Source organism: Seriola lalandi, unplaced genomic scaffold (assembly GCF_002814215.2).
Source record: "Seriola lalandi dorsalis isolate HSWRI2012SDOR001 ecotype SW California unplaced genomic scaffold, Sedor1 jcf7180002054763, whole genome shotgun sequence".
Taxonomy (NCBI): Eukaryota; Metazoa; Chordata; class Actinopteri; order Carangiformes; family Carangidae; genus Seriola; species Seriola lalandi.
This window is the reverse complement of record NW_019525316.1, coordinates 1,031,953-1,058,862: the sequence shown is the minus strand read 5'-3', so window position 1 is coordinate 1,058,862 and position 26,910 is coordinate 1,031,953. Positions and strand designations below refer to the sequence as shown.

The window sequence follows — 26,910 nt, the reverse complement described above, 5'->3', positions numbered from 1 at the left end:
ACACACACACACACACACACACACACACACACACACACACACACACACAAAAAAACTAACACAACAATGTTGACCTTAAAAACTAAATAAATAAAAGCTTAGTTATCAGGCAGTCAGTGCTCATAGGATGCAGGTTACTTGCTGACCACTGCCAGTGAATACATTATTAATGTGGTAGTTCATAATTAGATTTTTTGATTATTTTTATGTCTGTCCAGACTAAGGATCATTTTTTTCACCCAGCAGAAAACACTTTAAAGAACAAAAACACACTGTCACATTTAAAAGGAAAAAAATAAAACTGCCACAGTATTTTCTAGCACAGAATTAACATAATGCATGAATGGGCAGTTGATCGGGTTGTTTATCGTACATTAACCAGAGTAACAATTCATTACAAGCCAAGCTTTAAGGCTTTATATAAAGCTTACTCTCCTGCACTTAGTCTTTTGCTTTGGGACAAAGAATTCTCATCCACTGACAACAGACATGCAACGTGTGTAACAAGACATTTCATATACACAGGCTAGAGCACTTGTTCTGAAGCCAAGCCCAGCCAATGACAAAGCAGTGCTTGTTTTACTGAATAGGGCATGGCAATAAATTACTCCTACTTGACATTTGTGTTGGATTACTGCTGTAATTGGACAGCTTACCTCACTGTATTATGAAATGCAACTCGATTAACTGAGTCAACTACAGGCCACCGTAACTCAAGGGTCAGGAGGGGTGAATTGTTTGGGCACTGTCAGTGTAGCTGCATTTCCTATTGGCTGTCTACAAATCTCAGCAGAGGTCACAGATTACATAAAAGACACTGAGATATTATCAGCTGCAAAATTATCAGTACCTCATCAGTCTAAGGCTTATCCTGCTTGTGCGTGCGTGTGTGTGTGTGTGTGTGTGTGTGTGTGTGTGTGTGTGTGTGTGTGTGTGTGTGGTGGTGGTGGGGGGGTACTTTCTCTCAGAATTTTGGATATTAAATGTTTGACTAAAGATAGTACGACAAATATTTTTACCTTGTACACATGCCCCCCGCTCTCTCAAACTCTCACACAAATTAGAAACTCTTTGTGTGCAGGAGATATGTGGATAATGGCTCCTAAAAGCTTTTTTAAAAAAACATCTGTTCTTTTCTTCAGAGATGTAAATATTGGCCTTAACTAAATGGTTTATTAAAGATAATGTTTCTGCCTATTTAACACTTTGACTGGTTGCACAGATAAAGTGCATGTGGCAGGTATCAGGTGGTGTATACGTATGTTAATTTACCTGTTACAGTAAGTATATGTCTGTGTTCATATGTGCATTTAAAAAAAAATATATTGTTTGTGTAGCTTCTTGTATGTGTTCTTTATTTTTTGTGTGTGATAAATGTGTGTGCTATTAGTAAATAGTAAAAAGAAGATATACTGTAGATAGCGTATCTGTAGTTTACAGTGCTTGTGATTTCCTGTGTTCTCTGCCCTTTAGCTGCTCTGACAACAGGTTTTCACCAAGTGTCTGAACTTTATCAAGATCTTTCTCTCTCATTCTCACTCTTTCGTTTCCTCTGTCCGTCTTTCTCTCAAAAGCTAATGGATTACACAAATACATGTGCGAAGGAATGCACATGCACACACATTAACATGTGTACTCACAGCATGCATATTGAAGCTAAATCCTCCTGAAATATACTCCTAGGACTTTGCATTACCTTAAAATTGACAACATAAAAATGTGTATTAAATTACACAAGTTTACCAGACTGACCTAACCTTTCCTGCATACATCTTTAAGCTTGAAGAGCTCATACAAGGCCAAAAGGTGAATCTGCTCCTCTTGAGTGTTAATTTATCTTTCCGTCATTTCCCTTTTCACTTTTTTCTTATTTTGGTCCTGACCCCCTTCGATTACAATATCTCTATCCTTTCCTTGTACTGTATTCTCCACTCTCAGCCACATAAAGTCAATCATTTCTCCTTCCGTTCCCTCTTCCCTTTTCTCTCTATTCCCAAACTTGTCTCATCTTTTCTCCTTTCCATTTGAAAGCGTTGTCAATTCCTCACTTTCCCCACTTCCTCCTCTACTTCTTCCATCTGTATTTGGGATTGCAACAATAATTTGTGAGGCCAATTAAGAGGCACTGTAGTGTTCTGGTCTTAGCAACAAAATGAGAGCACCAAGGATGGAGAGAGAGTAGTGTTCCCCTCCCTCCCTACTTTCCACCCACCCTCTAATCCCTTAAAAGCACTTACGAGATTGGCGCCGCCTGCCTGCCTCTGCCTGCTCGTCTACCCGTTGGTTGCCACAGCAGCTGATTGGAGGGATCGAGGCTCCTAATTGGATCATGAGGGTGTGATGCAGGCGACAGCAGCCACATTATGGGAAGCTGACTTTGTGCAGCATAACCCTGCCAGGATGACCCTTTCCCAGTGTGTGTGTGAGTGTGTCTGAGTGTGTGTAGACTGACCTCAATGTGACTAAGAGCCTCTGCTCATCAAGGCGGGATGGCTGAAGCTGCAGGGAGAGGACAGATTGATGAAGAGAGGATAGGAAAGTAGAGTAGTAGGAAAAAGAGGAAACAAAAAAAGGAGAAAAGAGAAAACGCGAAAGGGAGGAGAAGATAACAGAGGATGGAGATATTAGCACAGTATTAAGAGCACTGCGCTTCAGTTTTCCTTTTCTTACAAATGTTTCTTTTCTTTCTGACAATAGGGGATGAGGTAGGATTGATGACATGATGCAGTGAATTAATCCCCCTGAACTTTGTGCCTGGGCTGTGTGTGTGTGTGTGTGTGTGTGTGTGTGTGTGTGTGTGTGTGTGGTGTGTGTGTGTGTGTTGGTGTCTTTCACTTTGGTGCAAAGTGACTGTGTTGTCCGTTACGGTGTAAATTGATAGCGTCACTGCTCTTTGCCGCATTACAGGGAGCATGGATCTGTACATTCAGTTTCCTAACTGCATTCTATATCACACCATCATCCACACCTGATCCCACAGACCTGAATGATACACCAGCAAGGACTATTTCTAAGCATTTTCACTTGAAACCTTGCTGGTAACACACACACACACACACACACACACACACACACACACACACACACACACACACCCTCACTTCCTTGGTATAATGTATGTTAGGTGCATTTCTTCTATTTTAAAGCATTGTTAAAGCTGTTAATGTTATTACTTTTTAGCTGATTTTGGACAGTTTAATACTGAAGTTCGGTGGAGTGTTTTTTGTTTGTAAAAACCAACCATGCTGTAAAGTGACATACTAATTCCTTCAAGCCCTTCAATTCTTACTATTGTCTGTAAACTTTTTCCAGTTACACTTGCCAATCTTTTAAAGCCCCATGAAGTGTTCTTTACATATACATGTGCTGTGGAAATGGACATGCCCAGGAAGAGATGACATAACATTAAAGTTTTGGCAACACCACAGTTTAAATTTAATAACTATAAAACCTACATTTATCAATTACTTTATCTAAATAACAGAAATCACATCCTGTCATCATGTCTTGTTTCAACCATCCCATCTTCTTTTTGTTTTGCTCTGTTGCAAAGTCCTGCAAAAGCATACAGTGTCCAGCCAGCAGTTTTTTCTAAGCGACTTTAGATGACATTTGTATGGAGTATGTTTTTGCATAGTTTTGTTTCTAAGATAATGGAAGTTTTGTTTTACTAATTACTAATAGTAGACAAAATTCTGCTGCAAATATTTTGTCTTTATGACCTGGTGCATAGCAACGCTTCTTTTTGCTCCTCTGTCAGTGTGGCAGCTTTGACTTCAATAACTCATGTGCTCATTTTAGTGCAACAGGGTATCTCCCAGTGTATGTCTTAGTGTGTGTATTTAAGCATGTGTGGGCATATATGGATGTGGGTTTCCAAGTGATTGTGGATTTGTGTGTCTGCCCATGCTGAGAGCATGTACAGACAGCATGTGTGCAAACATTTGTGTACGTAGGCATGTGAGTTGGTTTCTGTGAGTTTGTGTATGTGTGTACGTAAGGCCGTGTGTGTGGTGTGTCAGTGAAGTGCGGCGGTACAGCGGGGGCGTCTGATCCCTCCACCTTTTAAGAACATCAGAGGGTGTGAAAAGCACTGATTGCCCTAACCGCTCTCATTGGGACTCAAACCCCCGGCTTAGTTGTGCTTGAGCGAGTTTGGAGAGACAAGAGAGGGAGTGAGAGATGTGTGTTTGTGTGTGTGTGTGTGCGTGTGCGTGTGTGTGTATGTTTGTGTGTGTGTGTGTGCGTGTGTGTCTGTGTGTGTGAGGGAGGGAGGATGAGGGAAAGGGGAACAAGGGAGAGACAGGGCGGGAGTGAATTAGTTTGGAGGAGTGATGGAGAAGGAAGGAGGAAATCAGGGTTAGTAAACAAGCACATTTGGAGTGAGAGGGACATGGTAACGAGGGACTGGAGAAGAGGAAGAAAGCTGAAAGAGGACAGGGAAAGAAAGAAGGGAAATAGTGAGGGAGTATGCAAGTTGAGTGAGTCATGAGGAGAAAATTCTTGGAGACAGAAGACAGACCGAAGTCATGAGTGAATTGTTTGTTATCTCTTCTTTAAACCTTGACATCTGATGCTTAAGGTGCTTGTTTGCACCCCTAATGTTTAAAATGAATCTTTAACAGGTGCTGATCCGTTTACAGAAAACAAAATCCTCCCAATAATGTTCTCTTTCCAGGATGAAAAAAGGTGTTGGGATTAAGTGAGCAGAGTGAGAAACAGCTGTACAATAATTCTGCCTGTGTAGCGTTACCTTGTGTCAAGGGGTCTTGAGGGGTGACCCTTTTAAATGTCAACTAGATGAGCAAGGTCAAGTCTTAGGCTGGAAAGCCCTGGTGTGTTTGGGAGAAGGTAGTGGATCCATGCCGGCTCCATGATTGTTGCTTTGTGCTTGATCCTGTGCTCTGATGCTCCTGTTCACTGAGGCTGAACATATGAGTTAAAGGCCATCATTTTTGACCACTTACTGAAACTGTAAAAAATAAATTATTTATTTAAAATCTAGAAATTAAAAGAAAAAAATGACGAAGAAATTAATATTCAGTATAAAGACACCAGTTCCCAGTTTGATTTTGTGGTTTGGTTTGCGGAGGGACTTGATAATCACACAGATGAGAGAAAAATCCTGTATTATTTTCACATAGTTCTGTCTCATATAACGTCATGTTGCTAATCTGTGAGACAGATAATTCTATCGTAAATATTCTAGTAGACATGTTGATAAATAAGACATCTTATAATCATATCTCTTACAGGTTATGTGCACATTTCAATTCTGTCTCTCTGTTCTCCTCATTAGAGACGGGGGCTCTGAAAGGGGCTCTGAAGTCAGGATTTGTGTGTGTGTGTGTGTGTGTGTGTGTGTGTATGTATGTATTTCCAACTAGTGTACAAAAGAGTGTTGGTGTGATTGTAGGGGCGCTCAATGTCATCTAGGGGTTAAACGCAGTGTTGACTGTGTAGAGCCGAGTGAAGCACAAGACCTGCCGACTGATATCCACTGACATTCAACACATTAAGCCCTACACACTATCTACATGTGGTAAAAGTGCTGTTTATTCTCCTCCGCCAGCTGCATAAAGATACAGGCAACAAGCCTTTACCCTAACTGGAATTTATTCTTCAGTGACCTTCACAACAAAAGCATGCAGTGGAGGGAACGTAAGAAAAACAAATACGAATGAAAAGTAAAACAACATACATGGAGTATTTTTTTCATTTACAAAACAGCATGCTTTGATTGTAATGAGGGTTCGTGAAGGTAGATCTGGTAAGATGGACTAATATGGTAGGCAAAAGAAGACACAAGTTATATATGTTACTCAATCTACTCAATCAAAAATGGCTTTTGTCCTTTATTTAGTTGTTTTTTTTTATAATCAGCTTATCTGCTACTTCCATTTGAGGGCAACAAAGTTTTTTTGCAAATCTATGCACAGTAGTGAAAGTAAGAACAGAGGAAGAAGGAAGGAAGGAAAGGCAAGGAAAGGAGGTAAATTAGACAAAACAGGAACAACTGCAAAACTGTGGAAGAACTTTTTTAATTTGCGGATTATATATTTATGAAGGCCCATTACTTATGTCAAACTCCTACTGGTAGCCCCAGTCTTGTAAAAGCCAGAATACCTTTTTAAGATTACATGTCACTTAAAGTAGATTTAAAAACTCTAACACATGACAAATAAAATTGTGAAAACAGAAAAGAAAGGTAATGTATTTTTAAGACAAAGGCTGTCGTAGATGTACTACAAGCACACATGCTAAAACACACAGAATGGCCCAGTAGATTTATATGGGGCAATGGGGTCTCGGGGTTAGATATCCAGGGGTAACCAGAGGCCTGACCCTTGGTTTGTTTGAGAGTTTGGGGGCACACATACACAAACATGCTAACACACAAATCCAGTGAATAGAAACCCTGAACTGTAGATGATGTTGCTTTGAATCGTCTTATTTAAAAAAAAAAAAAAAAAAAAAAAACAGTATGAAATGAGAGATAAGTTAAGCCTTTAATTAGGAACAGTAAACAAAACAACATTTGGGGTTATATGGCTCAAAGAAAAACACACACATACACACTCAGACACATACATCAGGGTGGGGGTCAGGTGTGGGGTTAGGCTGTGAGGGTCTCTAATAGGTTCCCCTGACACATAAGGTGTCAACACTGAGATGTCATCACACACAAACACACACACACACAGACACACACACACACACACACACACACACACACATACTTTGGCACACACCACACATGCACTCACATGAACACACATCTCTTAAAAGCTGCGCTGTGTATGTTTTGGTGTGTGTGTTTGTGTATGTGCGTGAATGTGTGTATTGTTATGTTTTTGTGTATACATCTCAGCATTTTTAGATGTAGTATGTTTTAGTATGTGAGTGTGTAAGAGAGTGTATACTAGAACATATGAATAAGGACTGAACAATTAATGAAAATATTATCGAAATCATAATATGGCCAAGTGCAATATCCAAATCGCAGGAGCTGCAATTTTTTGATGAAGGTAAAATGTGTCACAACATACCATTAGAAATGAAGCACTGTGGTGCTACAGCAATGCCCAGGCCAGCAAATCGTATTCTCCAGACATAATAGAACATGCTTGTTTGGTACAGACACCAGAAAAATCACATCATCAATGCTTTTATATATATTTTTCAGTTAAAAAAGGACTATTCCCACTAATATTGTGACTCATATCGCAATCACAGTATCTGTCAAAATAATTGCAATATGATTTTTTTTGCATATCGTTCAGCCTGAATATGAATGGATATGTTCAGTGTATACATGTGTCTGCGCATGTCTCTGTGTGTGTGTGTGTGCGTGTGTGTGTGTGTGTGTGTGTGCACGTGGACATGTGCATGTGTCGTTATGGATTGCCACGTTGTGGACTTGACAGGATCATAATTACGAGCAGGGATGAAATCTACCAAGTGTTTTCTCCCTGCATGGCTGCCTGTGTGTGTGTGTGCGCGCAATATTTGTCATCCGTGGCAGCACGCTCCCTGTTAGCACACAGTAACCATGATCACACCTCCATCTCCCACTAATAGGACAGACAGATGGAGATCATAGATAGATAGATAGATAGATAGATAGATAGATAGATAGATAGATAGAATTCCCATCTTTCTCAAGTATAATTTCCCTGTTGAGATTCTCCATAGAGAAACTCTTTCTCTGTAGTTGTGTCGGTGTTCTTCTGAAAAAGTATTGCAGTGAATGAGTGAGATGTCTTAAGTGTGTGTCAGACACGCACCCGTTCACCACATAAAGGCTTTTCCCTCCCTTCATTGCTTTGTGATCCAACCCTACCTGCCACTGTAGTCAAATCACAGAGAGGGAGAGAGAAGAAGAGGAGGATGGAGAGAAAGGGAGGAGGGTCTGAAGGGGTTAGGAGATGGGGGGGGGGGCTGGAGGGGCAGAGGAGAGAAGAAGATGGAGGAAAGATGAGAGGAGTCAACAGAGAGGGGGTGAGTGAGAGAAAGAGAGAGACGGGAGGTGCTCAATTTGCCATCACGGGTGCAACGGGGCAGAAAGTATCCAAGAAAGAGGATGAGTGTGTGTGTGTGTGTGTGTGTGTGTGCGTGCGTGCGTGTGTGTGTATGTGTGTGTGTGTGTGTTTATGCAACTTTGTGTGTGTGTGTGTGTGTGCGTGTGTGTCTAACAAGGGAGAAAAGACAACTCATTTGAATGTCAGATACAGGGAAGCGTGGCGTGCAGGGAGGGAGGGATGAGGCGAGGAGGGATGAGAAGAATGAATATGGATTACTGGGATGAAGATTCTATTATTTTCTGCCCGTTTCTCTGATCTCTTTGTCGCAATGCTATAGGCCTCTGTATATGTGTGTGACAGAGAGAGAGAGGGTGTGTGTGTGTGTGTGTGTTTGTGTGTGTGTGTGTGTGTGTGTGTGCGTGCGCGTGCGTGTGTGCGTGCGTGTGTGCGTGCGTGCGTGTGTGCGTGCGTGTGTGTGCGCGTGCGTGCGTGTGTGTGTTTGAGACAGAGAGAGAGAGTGAGGGAGGGTGTGTGTGTGTGTTTGAGAGAGAGAGAGAGAGAGACGTTTGGTTGAACAATAGACTGCAAACCCTGAAGTGAGGTGTTAGCTAGTTTTTCTAGTTTGTGAAATCACAACAACATTTAGCTACATTTGGCCCTTACCTTTAACATACATAATGTACATGCCCATACTCACATAGCCACACACTAACATCCTCTTCATATATACACACATGGCAGCACTGAACAACTCAGTCAACTACTGATTTTCTAATTATAAAGTGATGTGATGGCAAAATGTAGCATTAGAAAAGCTCTGTAAAAACATCTACACCAGAAAAAGTGTTTGCAAATTTGAGCATTTTTAGAATTTTCTTGAATTTTTTTTTTTTTTTTTTTGTAATGAACATACAGAGCATGAAATGACAAAGCGTGGACTCAATATGTCATTAGGCACTGGTATAACTGGTTCAATTTAACAAGCTTCAGTCGTTCCAAACTGGCTCAAAACATGTGGTCATAACTGAAAGGTAGGATAAAAGTACTGCAGGAGCATGAGGTATCCTTATGTTCCTGATATTTTGAAATTCTGCCAGAGGCTTTTCTGACTTTATCTTTACTTAAAATAGCAATTAAGCGAATAGGTCTTGACCATGCTTCCACACTGAAATTAATCTACTTAGCAGTTTCTTAAAGTTGTATTTTATTTTTGAAACCTTTCCAATGTAAGAAAGAAAGAAAACATCTAAATTTGTACTGTTCTCTCTCTTTTGGTAGTCTTCCCCTCTCTTCCTTTTTACGTTTCATCATAACATTTTTTTTCTTAACCTCTCTCCCCACCATCCCCATCTTTCCTCTGATGCATATTGTTCCTCCTCCCCCACTCTCCACATATTATCAATCTCTTTCTCTTTCTTTCTGTCTGTTGCGCTCTCACTCCCTCTCTCTCCGGTTGAGTGGTGAGCAGACGGGGGGGGGGGATGTGAGTCTCGGCCAATTTGTCCTGACACATAGAGATGCTCAGGTGGGAGAGAGGTGTCAAACAACTAAGAGAGAGAGCGAGGGATGGGTTTGTAGCAAGGGGGAGAGAAAGGGATATAAGAAAGAGGGAAGACGAGAGCAGGGGGGCAGAGGATGGTAGTGGTAGTGAAAGGCAGAGGAAAGAGATTATATATCTATTACTGCATTGTAAAGCAGTTGTGTGTGTTGGAAGACCAGAACCCAGAGATCAGAACCCTGTGATCATAAATTGAATTTCAAAAATGAAGACCAAAGTTGAAAAAGTCAGACTAGACTAGACTTCAAAATAGACACAAGGATAATTAGGCCCAAAACAAGATGCATTCCACATGAAAAGACGTGAATAGAGAGAGAAAAGGCCAAAAACAGTTGCAGTACGTACCATTTTTCCTGCACTTCATACCCTCCAACTGCCTCTCTAACACATACAGCATGTCTCCTGCAGTGTTCGTGAAGCACCACATGTAAGGCACTTGGAGCCACTCGGGTATTTCAGATACTGGCACACAGTGAACTCAATTGATGTAAATTGAGTTATGTTGGTGACTTGTCTGTATTTATATCAGATATAGAAAAAAATCTAAAAAAAAGAAGGAAAACAACTCAAAGAGGTAAAAAAAAAAAGAAAAGAGAAACATAGAACTAACACGTACAGTTTTTTAAAGCAAAAGACGCAATGAGACTGAGTATAGTTCGGACTTGGTCCAGTTATGGACTGAGATTGGGTCTCAGTTACCAGGTTGAGAGGAACTGTGAAGACCTCTGCTATACATTATACAGTATCATTCGAGCATTCAATGACAACATTTCATGCACTTTTTTTGACATCCCCCCCATTAACATTCCTTTGATACTGCAATGGCAGCACAAATGTGTGTATGTTCAAGTGGACTAAATGAAATGTAAGAATGAAACAAAATGATAGAAAAATCCAGAGAGGGTGAAAAGAGAATGAAGAGGAATGGGTGGTAGTGGAAAGAGTAAAAGGGAGGAATGAGGAGAAAGCAAGTAATTTTATGTCTGACAGGTGAGAGAGAGGCAGAGGTGGTTCCGGGGCGTCCCCCTGTGATAGTGGCATGTTCCCCTTGTGTCGCAACAAGAGAGAGAGTGGGATCGACAGAGGGAGAGATGTCTAATCTTAGAGGGTAAGGGAGCGTGGACTCCCCAGGGCTTGTCGTGCTCAGCACCTTGTTAACCAGACATCTCTCTTTCCATCTCTATTTCCATCTCTCTTTCCACCTTGCTTTCCCTCTCTCTCTCTCCCTCTGTCACTGTCTTGCTCATTCTCTCTCTCTACATCTCATTCTAGTTCTGTGTCCCTCTTTTGTTAGACAGACAGGATGAATCAGTCATCCATCTCCATCTTTTTTTCCTCTATCTATCTATCTATCTATCTATCTATCTATCTATCTATCTATCTATCTATCTATCTATCTATCTATCTATCTATCTATCTATCTATCTATCTATCTATCTAAGAGGTCTATTGGGGTGCAAGCAGTTACTGTTGACAAACAGTTTGTTTTTGTGTATGTTATAGAAGTGTGCTCATAGGTGTGTGTGTGTGTGCGCATGTGTGCGTGTGTGTGTGTGTCACTGCATTGTCAGTTTAAGGAAACTCCTGTCTCTGGTTAATGGGACATCAGCCAAGGTTAACACAGACTGGCAGCTAAAGTCCAAGCACCCCCCCCACACACACACACACACACACACACACACACACACACACACACATGCACTCTGCACCAGGATTGCTGCCATTTTAAAATCTCTAGAGCAAGTCTGGTTGTTGCACTGGAACAACATCCCTAACAATAACAACAGTTCACTGTTGCCCCTGGATCTCACAGGTAGATACAGGAGGGCACATTGTTGCACTTGCTACTATGACAAGCCCAATGGACTGCATACAGTGTCATGCAATATGTATACTGATTTATAGTTCCTACGGATCTGTTAATTCATGTGTTGGTGCATATCAGACATTAGAATGGGTTGGATTTGGATTGAATTTCATTGTCAAAGTGGCCACATGAGGTGCATACATCATTTATAGATCAACTTAACCCCAGGTAACAGGGTAAACTGTTGTGAGGACTCAAGTGTATGTGCTGCTATGTACCGACTATATAATCTGGAACATAGGCTGTATTATAGAGACTTCCTATCTCTGAAACACTGCACTGTCTGCTCTGAATAATGAAATTATGTTCCAATTTATATAAGAATTGAGAGATTATAATGTTGTTAATAGGTGCTGCATTCATAAAAGCTCCCCTTTTAGGTAGAGTGTGGCAACGAGGTTGTCCATTAATCATAGATTTGGCAGTTTAATTCCCAGCTCCTCCTGTCTACATGTTGAAGTGTCCTTGAGCAAGACATCAACCCTCAACATCTCCCAATGGTTGGCTGGCTGCGCCTTGCAGGGTAGCTCACTTTGGATGCAGTTCATTTACCATTCACCATGTGCCGTTGACTACAAGTTGGATCTGAAGGAGTGGCTTAATCCTCAGAGGGAACACAGCCCATGCTATGAAGGTGGGTCCTTCAAAGGACTTGAGGGCCTGTATGAGCTAATGTCTCAGTCTAGGCTCACAGAGACCAAGACCAATTCTGTGTGTGTGTGTGTGTGTGTGTGTGTGTGTGTGTGTGTGTGTGTGTGTGTGTGTGTGTGTGTGTGTGTAAACACCACTAAATACTTAGAAATGGTTCATTTGTAAATAGTTTGATAAATGACATTCAATGAGTCTCACTCATGAGCACTTTGTGACGACAGAGCGCCAGGCTAAGTCATCTATGTGGGACTACAGGGTATTATGCTGCTTAGTGCTGAGCTTTGAGGTTTCAGGATGCTGTAAAACAATGTGAGAAGCACTTTCTACTCATTCAGACACTGCTGTAATGAGAAAATACTCTTAATCCAGCTCACACATACACACACACACACACCAACATGCACAGAGGCGTATTTCTGCTGCTGAGTGGTTTCTTGGTGAAAGCATATTGCGAGAGAAGCAGTTTAAGGAGTGGCAATTATAGTTTTGGACAACGTCATTGATTTAAACTCCTGATTAGAGAAAAGGTGACAGAGGTGGTACACACAATGGTGAGTGTAGGGGTGGGGTGAGGATGTGGGAATGGCACACACGCATGCATGTACACACACAGACACAAACACACACACACACACACACACACGCACATAGCCTTACTCTCTCCATCATGGGAATGCCTTAGAATGGCAAGGGTCTCCCGCTCATTCCTACTTTCATGTTTTCTCTCTCCCTCTCTCTCTTTTTCTCGACATACCTGACTGAAATATTGATGTCTCCCAAGCACTGCTGTTCATGCCTAAGTGGTTGTTTTTGTTTCAAAGAATGGGTGACTGTTTCACACACGCACGCACGCACACACGCACACACGCACACAGTGCAGACTCAGAAAGAGGAAAGCTGGAGAGGAGGCACACGCACACTCTGCTTCCTTGATTGCATATGCTTATACACAGGTTTTACATGCCTAAATGGTTATCTTTCAAACACCTTCATTAAAGCAGCAGCACAAATTTGATGCTTGCTAAATCTCAGATGTGGCACAATACTGAGTTCAGTATCCAGTTCAGTTATTTGAAGGCAGATTTATTGAATAATTAACACCAGTTTTAAGGCCATTTAATTCTGGAGGCAGAGGAAATTCTCTTATTTTGAAATCTAGACAAAAAAAAATCTAGCTGGAAAATTCACTTGAATGTCACTCTATTTGTTTTGTTTTTTATTATTATCTTCATATAGAGTCTACTACTACTCTCAACAAGTCCCAATACCTAAACAGCTAAACAGAGTATTTGTATTTGCTTTTTGAACCGTATGAGCATTTTCAGTTGTCAGTCCTTTCCAAAATTATTACAAATGATTGTTAACATGAATTATTTCTCATGCTGGCGCACCAGTAGTGATGCATTTTACGTCAGCTAGCAATGATTGGTTTGCCAGTGCCGAAAAGCGGAGCGACCATAGGGACACAGATGGAGTAGGCTACAGCAGCTAGGAGTATGGCAGAGTCTATGGTAGAAAAACCTAGGAAGCGTCCAAGAAAAGTGTCTGATGCTCCAGTTAAAAAGGAAACTCTGCATTCAGAGGAAGATACAGTCTGAAAAAGAAAGTGATTGACAGGGAAGACAAAGATATTAACATTTGTGTAGCTTTTCTTCATTGGAGAGAGCTCTTTGTGTAATTACTCTCACTTCCAGAAGAGGAAGTGTTTTAAAAAGTAGGTTTAAGAAGTGTTTGCATCATCATAACAACATCACTCTACTTCCACCTTCCGTTTTTTAGATGACAATCATAATCACAGGGCCACAAGACATCACCTGTCAGGACAATGTAAAACATTGCATTTACTTCATAAGGTTGTTTGAAGTGTTTATACAAATAGACAATACTGTGTTTTTTCTGGTGAGAACAGTCTTGCTGTTGGTTGGATGCATTATTTCCATAGGGAGCAACTTTCCAAAATATTAACATGCATGCTTATATTGTACCAGTGTGTTAACAGAGTGAGTTCTATTAGTCTTGAATTTTATTTCAGTCCCAGTGGCATTCGTCTCCCTATGCAGCAGGACAATACATGCATGTGTACGCAAAGACTCACTCAGAGATGCTGTGCTCCTCTGTTACCATTTAGCATATCCTATTAATATTAGATGAGAATCATTTGTATCTGAGCACACCATTGACCTTAGTCTGCGGAGGCATGTAGAGTACATGTGTATGTGCGTGTCTGCACACTCAAACCTCAGCTCTCAGAACTTGTAATCGTGGATGTTACTGCGTAAGCAGAAAAGTCCCTTTGATTTTTCTCCCCCGAAATTTAAAAGACCACAAAAAATTCAAAGTGAAAGAACCTCAGCAGTATGACTGCATCAGAAGTCAACTTGAATGCCCTGTTTTGATGATAGCTTCAAGAATATGGTGTTATATGAGGTAGAAAATTGTATCCATGCTCAGTGGCTAAGTTGTGTCACCAAGTAAAATACACAAAAGTGTACATGTAACTGTGCTGGCTGGGATCTCGGGATCATCTTCCTGTATCATCAGACTCTACAGGCCACCATACTGACCTAACACAAACTGACACAAGAATGGTTTTGTTTCTACTCCGTATTTGCTGGTGTGGGGCTCTTGCTCTTGTCGTAGCTGGCTGCTTGTGCATTGAAGAGGTGCATGGCAAAAAAAAAGGATTTTTAAGCAATTTGTACAATTTATTGTCACACACAGTAGATAAACATGTCACCTAAATGCTTGGTAGTAAATGGAATTACCAGGTTACACCAGAATATACACTTTCTGTCTGATACCACTTTCATTTTGAGCCTGATGAAGCCTGTGATATCTGCGCTGTTCCAAGATTCATTTAAGCTGTAGTGTGTAAACTGCTTAGTGTGTGTGTGTGTGTGGTGTGGTGTGGTGTGGTGTGGTGTGGTGTGTGTGTGTGTGTGTGTGTGTGTGTGTGTGTGTGTGTGTGTGTGTGTGTGTTCAGGCAAAGCTGGGGTCTGCAAGCTGATGTCAGATTGTAATTGAGTAACTCTAGTTCGAATGTATCTCCATTAGCTCTCCCTATCAGTGTGAGCTCACTCTGAGCCTCTAATCCACCCAGTGTTGTTAACTCTCAAGGATCGGCAGGGAGACTCCCAGAATCACAGTTACAACATATATGTGTGTAATACAGTATTCAATCATCTGAAAACATTACTTCTGTGACAGAATTTTAAAAATATTTTAAATAATATTGATATGAAGCTCATTAAAGGGTAGTTTCATTAACACTACATTGCTACAAGTTGGTAAATACGACTCTGTCTGAGATAATGCAGGTATTACTCTCCTGGTCTTTTTTGATTATGTTATGGATAAATTGTGCAGAGCAGAGAGGTCCCATAAAGTATACTTTACATGCGTTTTGTAATTTGCTGCAGTAATCTTTGTCGCTGTCATTGAAGAGGTGTTCAGTGTCGGAGTACTGTAGCTATTACTCAAAGGTTGATTATGAGAAAAAAAATGTCTCTCTTGCTCTCTCACACACTCACTCTCTTTGGTGGGTGAACAAAAGATATTTTGCTATCATATTTGTTTGTTTGTCTGTTAGAAAAAAACCTGCAGATGATCAGTCAGGCTGTAAGCTAACTGCGCTTCGTCAAATTTATTTGCAAGAAAAAACAATTGTGAGCAGCGAAATGAAAACCCAGATTATGTGGTAAAGTTCAGCCACAGTTTTTCTGTGCAATGAGGGGTTATTCTGGATACTATGGCTATGGTTACTTCAAGTTTTGCTTCCATATAAAGTGGTATAATCTGGCTAAGGTGTCAGTGTGTTGCAACCTCTGTCATCACCAGATCACTTGTTTTTTGCTATGTTGTTGAATTCTGTTTTAACATGTGAGTACAAAGTTATCATAACTGATGGCTCCATTGTTTTGATTGGTTGTGATAAATAACTTTCCTTTAAGGACTGGCACCGGTGACCATTCTTATTTTTAATACGAGTTCCCAGAAGTTCAGTGTTTCTTTAGAACGATGACCTTACATGAGGAATACCTGAGCTTTAAAATACAAACCCGCAACTGACAGAGGTACTTTCAAAGATTAAAGTGAGACTTAAATGTTAAGTTCTTTTGTTAAGGTGGGATCCATCTGGGGTAAGACTAGGTTTCTATCTATAGATACTGTATGAATCTGTATGTGTTTTGCTCTGTGTGTCTGTGTGTGTTTGTGCGTGTGCTTTCAGTGTGTCCTCTATGTCCCTGCATTGTTCCCCACATTGTTTTTCTTCACAAAAAGTCATAGCCTGACAAGGTGCTGCGCGCTGTAAAAATTATGCCTTGTTTATACGTATTTATTTCCCCTTGACAGTTTAATTATTTCTGGCCCCATTGGAGGAAACCACATAAAAAACTCCCCATGTTCATACAGATTCTAATTAGGAATGCTGGGAAATTAAAACAGAGTTGTTTCGAAATGCTGTCATTTTTCCAGGGCCTCATCTTGGAATTATGTCTCAATCAGCACAAGCGGAAATAATTACTTGTATACCTTCTAACTGCCAACATTTACCAAATGGCAAAGCAATTTACAGCCATCATGGCCCGAGAAGCAATCATTGGGCCAACTATAAATTCACAGGCCGACGGTTTGGAGAGCAACATTGGAAGGAAGGGTTATTGTGGAGAATTAGAGAGAAAGGGTGGAGGTCTGTCTTTCTACCTATGTAACCCCTCAGTCTCTGTCCCTTGTTTTCTTTTTTCTCTTCCTCTTTTCTCCCACTTGAATCCCTCTCTTTCCTTCCTCTCACCAATCATTCTCACCATTTTAACTCTCTTTCTGCTTCCAGACCTCCCCACTTATGTCTGCATCTTTCAGGTTATTTTACAGTGAACCCATAGCACCAAGACACACACATACACACACACACACAATTCTTCTCAAATGGAGGCAGCACGACGATTAAGTGATTATTTCAACACACACCATTAAACACACTCATTGCAGGCACAGACATAGACAAAAGCACAGATAAAAACATGAGCACAGACACTTAAACATCCGCACACACTGGCTTTAAAGTAATTACTCACACACGTCATTAGACACAGACACAGATGAAGTGGAGTGTGTTTATGTTCTGTGTATCTTGCAGTGTGGACTATTGTAGTCCCCTCTACTCTTTGGATGCAATAATATCATCCATCTAGTATAACAAATGAACTCATTTTCACCATTTTACAGCAAAGGGAGTAAAATAAGTACCGCCAAGCAAACAGCTAAATGACAAATCTGCACCTGAAGTTTGAATGAAGCTGTTCACATTGACAGCAACAACAAATACAGTCAGTATGTAATATTAATATATATATATATATATATATATATATATATATATTACACAACTTTTCCTTCTCAATAGCACTGGACTAGTTTAGAATATCAAAGTTGAATTTTTACTATTTATTTGTTTATTTATATTATTCAGATATTGTCCTAGTATGCTTCCTCCTCTGAGCACACTCTCGCTATAGTATTCATGTCTTCCCCACCCCTCCCCCCCCTAATCTAACTGGTCACGATTTTACCATAACCTGACTATTTGGTTTGTTTAGGTATTTAACTGAGGATCAGAAGAGTCATGCTCTGGAGGACCCTGCTTATATGGGACTTAGCCTGTTGATGAAGATTTGGAGTTTATGTTCATTGAGCATTTGCCCACTTTAGTCATCATGTTCTTCTCACTTCATGGAAAAATGGTGAATCAATTTTGATAAAAGGCTGTTAGTCAGTTTTCTTCATGTTTTGATGGTTGGTTAGCCTGTTGATGCTATGGGCTCTCTCTAAATAGACAGAGACATTCTTTGCATATAGCTAATTAAATTACTTCATTTTAAGCTGTGTAATGTGTATGTGCATAATACAATAACTGTCACCTTTTCATCACTTATCAAGAATGAATGTGACCAGTAGCCAGACAGCAGGTTTAGACACCAGATAAAAAGAGCCATACACTATGAAAAGCAACCTAGCTCATTGTTGTGCTATCCTGATCTGCTACTTTAGCTTAGCAGTCAGCGATGGCTTCTCTCTCCCTCTCTCTCTCTCTCTCTCTCTCTCTCTCTCTCTCTCTCTCTCTCACCTTCTCACTTTTCAGCTCGTCTTTGATCAACAAATTAACTTGTTCATAGGATTGTGTAGAGGATTGTGATGTTTATTACGATTTTGTCAATATCTGCTGCCTTAACTTTGACACACAGCTCTGCTTGTTCACTGAAGCTGCTCCAGTCTGTTCCCGCCTGTGTCTACAGGAGCCATCAGCGTGATAGGCTATTACTTGTGACATGTAACCAAACAGATGGTGTTGTGGGTGGGACATTGCTCAAGACCACATAGTGGTGACCACAGACGGGGAGAGGCCGCTGCATCAGAGCCAAAGCAGCGCGTTTTTAAATTTTGAATTTTAATTTTTGAATTCAATCTGCAATTGGTAAAAGAAAAATAATGATTCAAATAGATAGTCAACATCTAATACTGACATTAGATCGGTCCTTAATAGGTCTATTTAATGTTGACCTACTGATTGTTGAATTCAGCGAGAAATATCTATAACCTCCACACACAAGGACAATAGGTACAAATCAAATACCCATGTTCACCAGCTTGAAACTGTCAATTGATGTTGAGGTTAGACTTCATATTTTGTTGTCCTTGAAAATCAAATTTCTCTCTGTAGGCTTACCTTTCCCCTCAACACGTCACTCCCCCCTCCTCTACTTTTGCTGTTTTATCCCTTTCCCCCTTCATCTCTTCTCTCTCTTACCGTCTTTATTAGTAGTGGAATTATTCACTTGGCTTGCACCTCAGTTTGAATAAATTGAGTGTTGAACTATTGGAGAGAGGGGCTTTTTTGGCAGGCATACATTTGTGTCTGAGTATGCATGTGTGTTATGTGTGTGTTATGTTAACAAAGAGACAGCACTGAGAGACGACTAATCCCAGTGGAATAGCCCACTCATGTTCTGTTTGAGAGCGGCGTAATTAAAAGAGCGTACCTCTCCGAAGTCACCTATTTCAATACAAAACACTGCTTTATACAGGCACGCAGGCAGCGAGACACACACACACACACATACTGCTGTGTGTGTGTCTCGTGCTTTCTTACCCAGGCAAAACTCACTCTGTATGTAATTACATCCCGGTTCTAATTTATCCCTGGGAATATATCAAAACCTGAGAATGAGAAGGAGGGAGGGAGGGAGGGAGAAACTCAGTGGTAGCAGTGAGGCTCTGAGAGATCATGAGGTCAAGAGAATGAAAAAAAATAAGGCCATGGTGAAAAAATGATTATTTGTTTTATTGTCTAATACCCAAACATGCTACTTTGCCATCTGTGTCGTCTCTCAGTCTGTCCCCTTCCATTACATCTTCTCTTTATCAGTACACCACCTTTTCCACTTTTCCACCTCTCCCCATTGTAAAAGTTGTTACAGTCTTTTTTTTCTGGCATGTCCACTCTGGTTTTCCAAAGTAATTGAAGACGTGCTCCAAAAAAGATGGATGGATACAAACAGTTGATATTTGTGGTGAGACAGTGTATCCCTTTCGTCTGAGAAATATGTTGTTTGTAGTGTGTTTGTGCATGAGACAGATGGAGACATCTTGAGTGTAGAATGGAAGCTGGTGTGGAATCTCACTTGGGCTGGGAGGATACACACATATATGTTTCTCTGTGCACACACAGTATTTGGCAAGAACAGAGAATACGGACATTGACTGAATGGAAATTATGTACACACACATGCACACAGAGACACACTAACACACATTTTCAGTGTTGACATCTATCATGCCTGCCCTGTCTGTCCACGTTTGATGAGGTTACACCTCAGTCCAGCCCAAAGCCTGCCCCTATTGCCTGTCCCCGCTTGATGAGGTCCCGCCTTTCACTCTTTGATGAGGTGCGGTCCAGCCAACCTTCAGTCTGACCACTGACAGGATGGCAACCGCAACTGACCTGGTGTGTGTGTGTGTGTGTGAGAGAGTGTGTGTATTTTTATGTGAACAAAATCTTTTATTATTGGTATCCATTGAACTTGATGCAGTTGCACTGCTGTAGGTTACAGCAACATTTATTATCTAAAATACCATAGAAAAGCTATTTACTTGTAAACTCCATTTTTAAAACAAGGATACAGGAGGTGTTAGTGTGTATTGGTGCTTGTGACTACATCTAACTACATTTTTATGTAACAGTCAAATAGTGAAAGCATGTGAAAGTTTAAAGGAGGCTAATGATCCCTTTTTATAAACGCTAAGGTCACCTTCTCCATATGACTCTCTTTCTCACCCTCTTTTTGTCACTTAATTATACACATATTCTCCCCTCTCTCTCTCTCTTTCTCCCCCTCACTCTGTATCTGTCTGTATCTCTCTCACACACACACCTCTGTCTTCCTAGCTGTGAATCCTGCCTGACCTTTGTATGGAATAACAGAACTGTCACATGTCTCTCTGTTCTAAAGAAAACACATCATACATCCACTAAGATTAAGAGCATGTGTATCTGAGTCCACACGTGACTGTGTGTGTGTGTGTGTGTGTGTGTGTGTGTGTGTGTGTGTGTGTGTGTGTGTGTGTGTGTGTGCGCGCGCGTGCATGCGTGTGTGTACATGCACCCTCCTCCAAAGGTTACCCAGACAGAGTTTTGGTGACAGGCTCCAGAAAGCCCCCTAAACCCAGCAGCTTTTCCCAGCAGCTGGTGCTCTCTCCTTGGCCTTGATCACCATCACTACCCCTTCCTTCCCTGGAGGTGCCTGGGTGTACACACACACACAGACACACCTACACGCACACTCGTGTTCAGACAAACTCACACACACATGCACAGAATTAAGGAAGTGGAACCAAAGCCATGACATCTCAAAATGTTGTCCAGTGTGACAGGTAATTATGATTGATTTATCCAACAATTATTGTTTTTACCAGCATCTGATAAATATTGCATGTTGGTGTTTTGGTATAAAAATGTTGATTATTTGACCAAACTGAATGTTTCCACCTGTGCATCTGCTCATTTACCATCTAAGCATGTGTTCTACAAACAACCCAAAGCCCCTGAGTGAGTCAAAGCCATGGGATCGTTTGTGGAAGATGAAATACTGAAAACCTTAATTCATCTGCAATAGCTACCAAGTGTGAGCACAATATGCATATGTAAGATAGCTCTGTGTGTGTGAGCATTATACAGTATTCAGTACCTTGTGTGTGTGCTTGACTTCTGATGTTTCTGTGTGTGTGTGTGTGTGTGTGTGTGTGTGTGTGTGTGTGTGTGTGTGTGTGTATGTGTGCTCTTACCTTTGTGAGGACCGAATGTTCTCACAGTGAATGTAGAGCAGGGGAACCTCTTTAAAGTCTGAACATTTTTAGTTGGTACTTCCTTGGTTATTTCTGAACTGGGGATTTGGGCTCAGTTTACAGTCACAATTAAGGTTATGAGTAAGTTTAAGTCAAGTACTGAGATAGATTCAAAAATCATGATATTTATACACATTTGTTTGTTAATTCTCTACTTTATATAAACCTAAATTGAAAATAGAGACACTTTTATGAATAATTTATAATATTCAATTATATATACATATATATATATTATTGAATATTATATATATATATATATTATTTATATATTATCAATTCATATGATATCACTGTGTTTTTGTATTTGAATTCTTTGTTGTTGTTAAATTGTTACTTTCTTCTTTTGCATGAACCAGCTCTTTAAAAACACTAATATATAGTCCTAAAAAGCAACACCCTTGAAAACATGGATAAACACACTCAATCACTCACACACAGCCGGAAATGAACTGCATCTAAAGTGTAGTGTTTATCTAATAACACCTTGTGACTGTAGAAGCCTCACTGCTATTACACCAATTGGTCACTTTGGTGACAGAGGTGTCTTTTTGGGTCTCCAGCTCACTTTTTCCTCCCTGCTCTAAGCTTCTTGCTCTCTCTCTCTCTCTCTCTCTCTCTCTCTCTCTTTCTTTCAGCTTCTCACCCTCCCTGTTTTTCTTCTCTTCTGTTTCCCTCTCTGGCTGCTGGTAGCTGGTTGGAGGACCAGGCAGGGGGTCTGTGGTCAAATTGGCCATTTCCACACTGTGTTCTACTGTACCTGCTGACAGAGCTATCAGATAACTTAGCTCCATCTCTCCCGCCCCTGCTGGCTGTGTGTGTGTGTGTGTGTGTGTGTGTGTGTGTGTGTGTAAGGATTTCAGGTCCTTTAATTTAATTGGATGTCATAGATGAATTTTTACTATTGGAATGCTTTTCGAATGTACGATGCTTTGCAGATAAACACACAGACACACTCATACAAACACAAACACACACACACACACACACACACAACTAGTCTCTGTGCTGCAGTTGGCTGTAAACTGACCAGAGTCCATAGCTCCCTCTGTTGGCTTGTGGTGAACTACAATCTCTCTGAGTTGGCTGCTCTCTCTCTCTCTCTCTCTGCCGTTACAAAAGCCAAGTTGAGTATTCTATGGATTTTTGTATTTTCTTTTCAGGTCTTTTTCTGCTAATGTCTGAGAAAGTGTTTACCTCTGATTTGGTTTACAATGTTTATCTGTTAAAGTTGAAATCATGTTTAATTTTACTCTGCTGTATTACAGGAAGTTAATGACACAAACAAGTTCCTAAACATCAATGATTAAATGTTAATGATGTGATATTTGTTTTTTTGTTACATTTTATTTCTAAAACGTGAATTGTGTTAATGCTAATTAAGTATTTAATGTAGATTTGATGGAATATGCACAAAAAGGGCAGTTGGTAAAACTGCTAACAATTGATTATTACAATTGATGCAATTCAGTTCTCTTGAATTTTAATCAAGTATGATGAAATTCATACACTGACTTTCATGAAGTTGGTGGAACCAATTATCTTAACATTTTCATGTAGGCTTAACTTCATTGTTAGTGTTACAGTTACTGTATACTTTTAAGTTTTCTCAACTCAAAATACTAAGTAGTTAACCTGTCTTACAACAGCTTGGAAGGATTTTTATCGAGTAACATTTTTTACAGTGAATTAATAATTCAATTTGATCTAATTATTAATAAATGTCAATACAAAAAAGCACCAAGTGAAATTTTATTATCAACATAAAAGTCATATTTCTGTTAATCAGTACAGCTTTGTTTGCAGTTTGGCCTCAGTCTGGCATACGTGTCGATGGGTGGCCTGAGGTCAGCTGCTTAAGTGACCATCTCTTGAATTTGTTAAAGACTGTTTAGACCAGCACAGACACATACACACACGTACACGCACACATTGCCCTGAATGAACTTGCTGTGGCCTATTGAGTGATGTGATTGATGTCACTGAGATAATTCTTCTACAAATGTCAACAGGCTGCCACCACAGGGTCAAAACACACACGCACCATCACAGGCAGAAGACAAGGGAGAGATCAGCACTGTACAGTGTAGTGCAGTAGCTTTCACATAGTGACTGGACTGCAGAGACGATGCAAACAAGCCCATTCACCCATGCATACAGTTATTATTTAGGGTGATATTATACATTTTGAGTGGGTTTTTGGTATGTACTTTATGTGTAAACACATATGCACACAGGTGTGAACACACCAGGTATTTCCCAGCCTTTTACCATAATACCTTTGCGTTTAAGAAGTTTGAGTGGCAGCCGGGTTCATCCAGTGTGAGAAAGAAGTGGCCTAAAGGGGTCACTGTCAACATACACACTGACCAGGAGCCAAATAATAGTCAGGGGGGTGGGTGAGGGGGGATGGGGGTCAGAGAGGGAAAAGAGAAGCGAACCAGAAAAAGAGAAGGAGTTACGGTTGTTTTTCGTGCAACTTAACACACTGAGGTTTTGTGACAGCATCTGTAGATTTGAAATACAAGATTGAGAAGATTCAGGAACATGGAAACTTTTAAACACAGCTCTGTTTATAGTTTTGTGTGTGTGGTATAGGGATTTAGTGTTTCAGCATAGTTCTTCCATATTTACATAATAGACAAAAGCTTTTTAAAGCATCACTAACGGCACATACGCACAGTGAAACCTGATCCCTAGATTTCATTCTTATGCCTTTTATGTTTTTGTATCAAACACATTGCTTCTTGTACTAAAACTGACAGTCAGTGTCCTAAAAGTCACTTCCTAACACAAACAGCATAAATGCATGAATTTCAGAATGTGAAACTCAGCTAAGAAAAGTGCCACTGAATATTTTCAAAAGTAAACTGCCGCAAAGTATTGTCTTCCATAAATATAGGCAGTTTACCACAGACAGTTAAATTCACGTTTTTCAAGCAGATTTCAACTTCTGTGTCTCTGTTTGTAGTACAGTCCTTAAATAAGTTCATTTACATATATTACAAAGTCTGGCCCTATATTTCACAATGTTTTTCTTTTATGTTATTGTAATTATTTATATTTTTAGTAAACATAAATAGAATATTATTTAATAACAGCATGTACTTTCTATGAACTAATGCAATCTGAAACTAAGGGAGACAAGAGGATGTGGAGGGAAAGGGGATGATGCTTAAATGTGTGAAATTAATTTTCCACAAACAGATTTCATATTTTTCAATACATAAATCTGTGCTCCTGCATCTTAAGCGCTCTACACATGTACAGCAATAGCAGGTGTGTGTGTTTGTGTATCTGTGTGTGTGTGTGCATGTTAGAGACAGAGGTTTTGGTAAAGGATTTGTTTGCCCAGTAGTGACGGCAGCATTGATTCACACTCATCTTTGTCGATGCTTATAACCCCCTGGATACATCATAACTGTGTGTGTGTGTGTGTGTGTGTGTGTGTGTGTGTGTGTGTGTGTGTGTGTGTGTGTGTGTGTGTGTACATGAACCTCATAGCATCCGTGTATACACGCATTTGAATACATGTCCCTCTGTGGAAACGGCAAATGTACTTACGTACAATCAACATCTGTCAGTGAGTGTGTGTGGTGTTCTTGCAAATGTCATATAAACTCATTTCTTTGTCTTCTAAGTTGCTCCTAAATTCAGAAACTGGTCATCTATAGGTTATTCTGATTCCGCATATATAAAGGCAACTTAAGCAAGTTTCTGTGGGATTATCTTCACATCTGTATCTGTAGCTTTGGGTGTCACTTCATGTTTCTCTCTTTTCCTTTTTGTTTGAGTCGCATTTGGTTTTTGGTTGGTATTTCAGCGCTGTATATTCTATGATAATCACTATATCCACTGGCTTGCTTGGTTAACAGGACCTCCTGAGTTCTCCATGTAGCTCCACAGATTCTTTATCTGCAAACAAAGTCTGTATGTACATCCTATAGTGGGAATTATCGGCCTATCCATTTGTTGTTGTCACTTTAAGAGAGAAAAAGGGTATAAGTAATAAATATAAGGACATCCTACTGTCAGCCAACAAAGCTGAGGTGTTGCACGTCTGACTGTGTGTTTAAACATGTTTGTGAATGTGTGTGAAAGAGAGAGAAAGAAAGAGGTTGTAGCTTCTGTTGCACACACACACACACACACACACACACACACACACACACATACATCAAAGCAGAGATTGGTTTCAGGAAATGTTTTATTATCTGTTCACTTCCAAAGCTGCTAATCACAACCACTCTCTTTCATCTTTGCATCCCCCCCTTTCTACCCCCCCCCGATCTTCTTTCTCTCTATCTCCCTCACTCCTCCACACTTCTCTCTCCCCCCTCCATCCTGTGTGCTGGGGTGTCAGAGTGTTGGAAAAGTAAGAAGGAAAGGAGGAAAAAGAAAGAAAGAAAGAAATGTGTGCATCACTGTGGCAGAGCAGATCTGAGTCTCTCTGCAGGTTTCCCATTTTCCTTTTTTAGAGAAAAGACCCTTCCCTCTCTCCTCATGTTCTCTGTCCTCTGTCTCCTCCTCTCTCTGAGACAGAGGGGCAGTGAGCTAATTCTGCTGGAGAATCCCTCTTGCACTGACAATACCCACATTCCAAGGAGTTAGAAATATTGGCAATATTGGGAATACACAGCCTGCTGGTACCGAGATGGCAGGGAGCTCAACAAAACAGCAAGCAGCAGGGAAAAATCATTCCCAAATCATTCCACAACAAAGGACAAGGGCCCTGGAATTGCCATAATCCCTTATTTTACTGCTGAGCTGTGATGGGCTCTGCTGTGCCTGTGCCTTTGCCTGTGTGTGTGTGTGTGTGTGTGTGTGTGTGTGTGTGTGTGTGTTTGCAGTGTGACACTTTATTTAGTCTTAGGGTTTGGGGTCAAGCTTACACTTTTTCCTTTGATCTTGTGATTCTCTGGATTTGATTAGGGCAATTTTGTGTTTTGTGACTGAGCTGACATGAATCCATATTTTCTACCTGGAAAACATGGTGCAACTTTGATTTCTAACCTCTGCTGTAAAGGTTTTTATTTTTATTTTTTTATATTGTTAGCAGGGAATCGTTTTTTTCACATTGTGTTCTTTAAACATTATATGTTTGCTTTGTTTTGTTTTGGGTCACAAGAAAGAAAGAAAGAAAGAAAGAAAGAAAGCGGGTTGTCTCGCTTTAAATCTTCCCCTCACCTGTCTCTTTCTACTCTCCGTACCCTCCTTTCCTTCCTCCCTCCCTCTCTTTTCCCTTCTATCACTCTTTGTCTGATCCCTCCTTCTCCACCTGCTCTTCTCCCTCTCTCTCTCTCGCTCCCTCCTTGTCTCCACCCCTTACTCCGCCTCTCCCCGCAGCCATTGGTCATGCATCCACCAATCACAGCAGGACCCGGGCCTGAGGGACTGCATATGCAAAACGC

General features: G+C 40.5%; 1 protein-coding gene across 1 annotated transcript in view; it reads left to right on the top strand.

Moving 5' to 3' along the window:
• The window catches only part of esrrga (estrogen-related receptor gamma a), a 144,262-nt gene that overhangs the window by 39,163 nt on the left and 78,189 nt on the right, over window positions 1-26,910 (top strand). The window lies entirely within an intron of this gene.